The sequence below is a fragment of the Nicotiana attenuata genome, chromosome 8, assembly GCF_001879085.1.
Source record: "Nicotiana attenuata strain UT chromosome 8, NIATTr2, whole genome shotgun sequence".
NCBI classification, from domain to species: Eukaryota; Viridiplantae; Streptophyta; class Magnoliopsida; order Solanales; family Solanaceae; genus Nicotiana; species Nicotiana attenuata.
This window is the reverse complement of record NC_031996.1, coordinates 19031381-19037692: the sequence shown is the minus strand read 5'-3', so window position 1 is coordinate 19037692 and position 6312 is coordinate 19031381.

The window sequence follows — 6312 nt, the reverse complement described above, 5'->3', positions numbered from 1 at the left end:
TAGAACTCTCAGAATCCAGGGCTTCTCTGAACATAATCCTATCAATGTCCTCATTGATGTGGCTCCACCCACAACTTCATTAATGAGAAGGCTGCCAAGAGAATAGGGTGCACAATTAGCCAAATACAACCTCAGGATGTGTCTGTAGCTGATGGCAGGATCATTCAGTCTGTAAAAGGGAGTAAGAATTTTAAGTGGCTCATGCAAGGGGTTCCCTTTCAAGATGACTTTCTAGTGCTCCCTATAGGCAGTTGTGATGTTGTGCTGGGAATCCAGTGGCTGTGCAAGTTAGGAGATATCAAGGTCAACTTTGAGAAGCTTTTTATGCAATTTCTCTATCAAGGGAAATCTGTTACACTGTAGGGCACTTATCCTTCTTTTAAAACTGTTGATGCCAAGGCTTTGCATAACATTACGGTTGATACTGCCCAGATCTTCATGATCAATGTCCATTCTGCCAACATGTCCCCAACTGCACACTCTCAGAAAATTGATGAAATCCCTGCCCCCATCCAAACACTACTCACTGACTATAGTATAATCTTCCAAGAGCCCAAACATTTGCCTCCTTCAAGAGGAGTGTTTGATCATCACATTCCTTTAGTTGAAGGCAGTGTTCCTGTCAATTCTAGACCCTATAGATATTCCCCCATGCAAAAGAATGTGATAGAAGATATGGTGAAGGAAATGATGGCTCAAGGGATCATCCAGTATAGCTCTAGCTCTTATGCCTCCCCTGTGGTTTTGGTTGGAAAGAAGGATGGTTCTTGGAGGTTATGTGTTGATTATAGGGCTCTAAACAAGATCACTATTAAAGATAAGTTTCCCATACCCATCATTGAAGAATTATTGGATGAACTTGGAGGGTCAGAGATTTACTCAAAAATAGACCTAAGGGCAGTCTATCACCAAATTAGAATGGCTCCCTCTGATGTGCACAAGACAGCTTTTAAGACACACTCTGGACACTATGAATACCTGGTCATGCTCTTTGGATTGACCAATGCTCCCTCTAGTTTCCAAGGGCTCATGAACCATATCTTTCAGGCATATTTAAGAAAGTTTATCTTAGTGTTTTTTGATGACATGTTAGTTTTCAGCAAGACATTAGATGAGCATGAGAAACATCTCAGACTCACCTTTGACTTGTTGGTACAACATCAGCTTTTTGCCAAGGAAAGTAAGTGTGTGTTTGCAACAACTAGAATTGAGTACTTGGGCCATTATATCTCTGCTGAAGGAGTGACAACTGACCCCAAGAAAATTGAGGCAATCCAATGGTGGCCTGAACCTGCTAACATTAAACAACTAAGAGGTTTTTTAGGACTAGCTGGGTACTACAGGAGGTTCATCAGAGGTTATGGAGTTATCAGCAAGCCACTTACTGATCTGCTTAAGAAAGACAGTTTCAAATGGTCTCCTCAGGCTACTTCAACCTTCACTAAGCTTAAAGAAGCACTCATTTCTGCCCCAGTACTAGTACTACCTAATTTTTCCACACCTTTTATAGTGGAAACTGATGCTTGCAGCAATGGCATTGGTGCAGTCTTAATGCAAAAGGTCCAACCAATAGCTTACCTGAGTAAGGGTCTCTCACCTCAGCATCAGACACTGTCAGTATATGATAAGGAATTGTTGGCATTGGTTATGGCTGTCACCAAGTGGGCTCAATATTTGACTGACAGGCCTTTTACAGTGAAGACTGATCAGAAATCTTTAAAATTCCTTCTTGAACAGAAATTGCATACAGGGTCATAATTGAAGTGGATAGCAAAGTTGATGCAATATGATTTCATAATTGAGTACAAGAAGGGTAAAGAAAACAAGGTGGCTGATGCCTTATCTAGGCTACCTACAGCTGAACTAGCTGCTCTTACCCTATCCTCTACCAGACTGACTTGCTTCACATGATCACTCAAAGTTGGTACTTAGACCCTGATTTAACTACATTGATTCAGACTTTAAAGGGAGGTACAGAAGTGCATGGCTACACCTTCATTCATGATCAACTTAGGAGACATGGCAAGTTGGTAACTGGCCCAGACTCTACAACCCTTAAAGTTGCCAGTCACAGCTTGGAGTAGCATTAGCATGGATTTCATAGAGGGACTACCAAAGTCAAAGGAAAAAATTGTGATTCTGGTAGTGGTCGATAGACTCACTAAGTATGCTCACTTCTTGAGTCTCTCTCATCCTTATTCAGCTTTAGAGGTGGCCAAACTTTTCATGGAACAGATCCACAGACTTCATGGCATGCCAGAAGACATAGTGAGTGACAGGGATCCCATATTCACCAATAAAGTTTGGCAGGAATTGTTCTCTATGCATGGGGTAACACTCAATACATCCACAGCATACCACCCTCAAACTGATGGCCAAACAGAGGTCATCAATAGATGCCTTGAAACATACCTTAGATGCTTCTGTTCCGACTCCCAATCTGACTGGTGTTCATACCTCTCTTCTGCTGAATGGTGGTATAACACCACCTTTCACTCTTCTATACAAACAACCCCATATGAAGCTTTGTATGGCCAACCTCCTCCACTTCATTTACCCTATGTAGCAGGTGACTCAGCTGTCGAAGAAGTAGATAGAAGCCTCTTGACCAGAGAATTCAAACTAAAACTCCTCAAACATCATCTCCATAGGGCACAACAAAGAATGACTGCTCAGGCTAACAAGCATCGCTCAGATAGGCAGTTCAAGGTGGGTGACTGGGTTTACCTCAAAATCCAACCCTACAGACAAGTGACATTATCAGGTTCCCATTTCTCAAAGCTTTCAGCTAAATATTATGGCCCGTACCAAGTCTTACAAAAAATTGGTCCTGTAGCTTACAAGCTGTCTCTCCCACCCTAGCTACTCCTACACCCCACCTTCCATGTTTCCCAACTCAAATTCTGCCATAACCTACCCTCCAATATCTCTCACCCTCCTATCCTTGACATTTCCAACCCATACTGCCCAAGTCCCCAGAAAATTCTTGATCGACGTTTGGTTCAAAAAGGGAACAAGGCTGTTACTCAAGTTCTCATACAATGGGATCAACTACCTCCAGAGCAGGCCACTTGGGAAGACTATCACTCTCTCATGGTTCGATTTCCTTCCTTCCTTCCTTGAGGACAAGGAAATTTTTAACAGGGGGGATCTGATACAGAGAAAAGCATAGCAGCTTGCGGAAGTTGTACCTTGTGCTGCACAACTGAGACATAACGACTAGTTAGTTAGGATTAATGAGTTCTGGAGATGTTTAGTTTAGTCCCTTAGCTTTTAAATTAGAAGTTCCTTAAATTATACATTGACCCCTTAATTTCTTTTGTCTTATACCAATTAAGTCCGGTCCAGATATGTACTGAAATGGCACATGGAGTGGAGTACCTAGTGGAATTCTTAGGTCATTTTCAGGGATTTATTCGCTATATAGGTTGTAATTATCTTCTTTTATGCATATGAATGAAATCCTACCTTATTTTACCCTAATTTATCTTTGCATTTCTCTTTCTTTTTCCTTTTTTCTCTTTTTTTGCCGATTCTCTTTACTGTTCCATTACCCTGCGTATCAGTGGTGTAACAGCTCTCTCTCTCTCTCTCTGGGCGCATGTTAGCTAAGATAACCTGCGCCATCGCCGGAGATGGGAGAAAGAGGGAGGCCTAGGAAGAACCAAAACAAAACGCCAGTCATTGAACGTGAATCCAAGGAAATCAGTATAAGGGACCAAGGAAAACAACATGCAAAAGGAAAAATGCAAGAGGAGGAAGAAGATCTAGACAGTGATAGCGAGCTCAACTGGCCAGATCCGAGCTGTAATCGAGTTAAATCAGCTGGCCCTACGAGTCCAGTCAATCAAGGGGCTCCACAATTGCACACATCACCGGTTATCACTGGTGGAGCGAGCACGAGCAAAGCAAATTCTAATGTAACAGTAACCACCAGCCCTACAACGAAGCAGAGCAATGGAACAGTACCAGTACGAGCTGAGGAAGAGAAGACTAGACAAAATACTGGAAAGTCATGGGCAGGACTGCTTCAGGATAACAAATTCGCTGCAAAAGGGATGGATCTAACATACATACCACCGGAGATGCAAGAGGGTGAAGTAGTAGTGCAAATTCTAGAAGAAGACATAGTTGAGGGACAACAAAAATGGAATCGAGCAATAATCATGTACGTGATTGGAAACACTCCAACTATAGGAGCAATTGAACGATTTGTTGCTGGTCAATGGGGAAAAATCAGGAAACCTAAGGTACTACTGCACAACGATGGCTATTTTATAATTCTGATGCAAAATCTAGAAGAAAGAGATGAGGTTTTGATGGATGGGCCTTATACTTTGAATAGTAGACCAGTAATTTTAAAGTTGTGGTCTGAGGATTTTAATTTCAGTGACGAGGTGCTGAAAACTATTCCTCTGTGGGTTAAGTTCCCAAACCTCCCATTGAGCTATTGGAGCAACAAAGCCCTGAGCAATATTGGGAGTGGATTGGGGAAACCTCTTCATGCTGATGCTTGCACAACTGTGATTGATAGGACCTCATATGCTCGGATTCTAGTTGAAATGGACATCACAAGGAAGCTACCAGGAATAATCAAACTGATTGATCCTAAAGGCAAGGTGATCCAACAACCAGTACAGTATGAATGGAAGCCTCAATATTGCCAAACTTGCTGCCAAATTGGCCACTCATGTCACAATCAACAAATGCAGAAACAAGAGGGGGGACAACAAAATTATAAAACACAAAACCAGGAACAAGTGTGGAAAGTTGTGAGGAAACTTGATCCAAAGACTGATAATGTAGATGCAAGGGGAAGATTTCTGGAGCAAATAGAGGAGGATGAAGAAAAGACCCAAAATAATAGGCCAAATGAAGAACAATGGCAACTGGCCAGAGGGAAATCTGTATCAAAGAAGAATGTGGATGGGAGAAATGAGATTGGAGTCAATGTAGGTAATGCCTTTAAAGCTCTGGTGGATACTGCACAAAAGATAGCCCAAATGACAGAAAAGCAAGATCAAGGTAGAGAGCTGCCTAGAGATAGGGGCAGGGGGTAATATAAATCCAAAATTCATCCAACAATGAACATTATATCCTAGAATGTTAGAGGACTGAATAAAGGGTATAAACAAAAAGAACTAAAATATTTTATTAGTGGAAACAAGGTGGTGTTAATAGCTGTGTTAGAGAATAGAGTAAAGGAAGAGAAGGCATAAGCTATAATTAAGAAAGTTTTTTAATAGCTGGAGGTGGATAGCAAATTATAATACTGCTCCAGGTGGAAGAATATGGGTTGTATGGGACCAGACAAAGGTAGATTTTGGAAGATATGATATACACAAGCAATACATAGCAGGGCAGGTAACAGAACTCCAAAATGGCAACAAATTTAACTTTGGAGCCATCTATGGTATGCATACTATTCAAGAAAGGAAAGCATTATGGGAAGATATGGGAAAAGTCATAGCTGGTATTGATGGACCGTGGGTGTTAATGGGGGACTATAACACTATTTTATCTAGTGATGACAGGATACAAGGAACCCCAATATAGGAGTTTGAAGTGAAAGACTTCAAAGAGTTCATCTGGGAGGCTGGACTAACTGAACTGAGAACAATTGGAAGGCAATACACTTGGACAAACAATCATGTCCATAGTAAGATTGACAGAAATCTTGTCAATGCTACATGGATCCAGAGGTGGCCTATAATGGAGGGTAGGGTGATGCAACCTGGTTTTTCTGATCACTGGCCTATGAGCATAACAATTGACACTGAACAGCAGAATGGGAAGAGACCTTTCAAGTTTTTCAATTGCTTGACTCAACATAAAGACTTTGTGGAAACTGTACACAAATGTTGGACAAATAGGAGAGGTGGCACAGCAATGAACAAAGTGTGGATGAAACTCAAGGACTTAAAGACTAAATTGAAGGAAATGAATAGTCAAGATTTCAGCAATACAGAGCACAGAATACTGGTAGCAAGAGCTAAATTGGAAGGGATCCAGGAACAAATAGTTGGACCTGGAAATAGCAATGAAAGTGTAGCGCAAGAAAAAGAGGCAAAGATAGAGTTGGCTAAATGGCTTGATATTGAGGAAAGTATAATGAAGCAGAAATCAAGAATTAAATGGCTAAACCTGGGGGACTCAAATACAGCATATTTCCATGCATGTGTCAAGAACAGACAAGCAACTAATCATATTGGGAGACTGACAGATAGTGCAGGGCAACTACTTGTGAATGCTAATAATGTGGAAGTAGAGATAATCAACTTCTACAAGCAGCTACTTGGAACAACAACAACT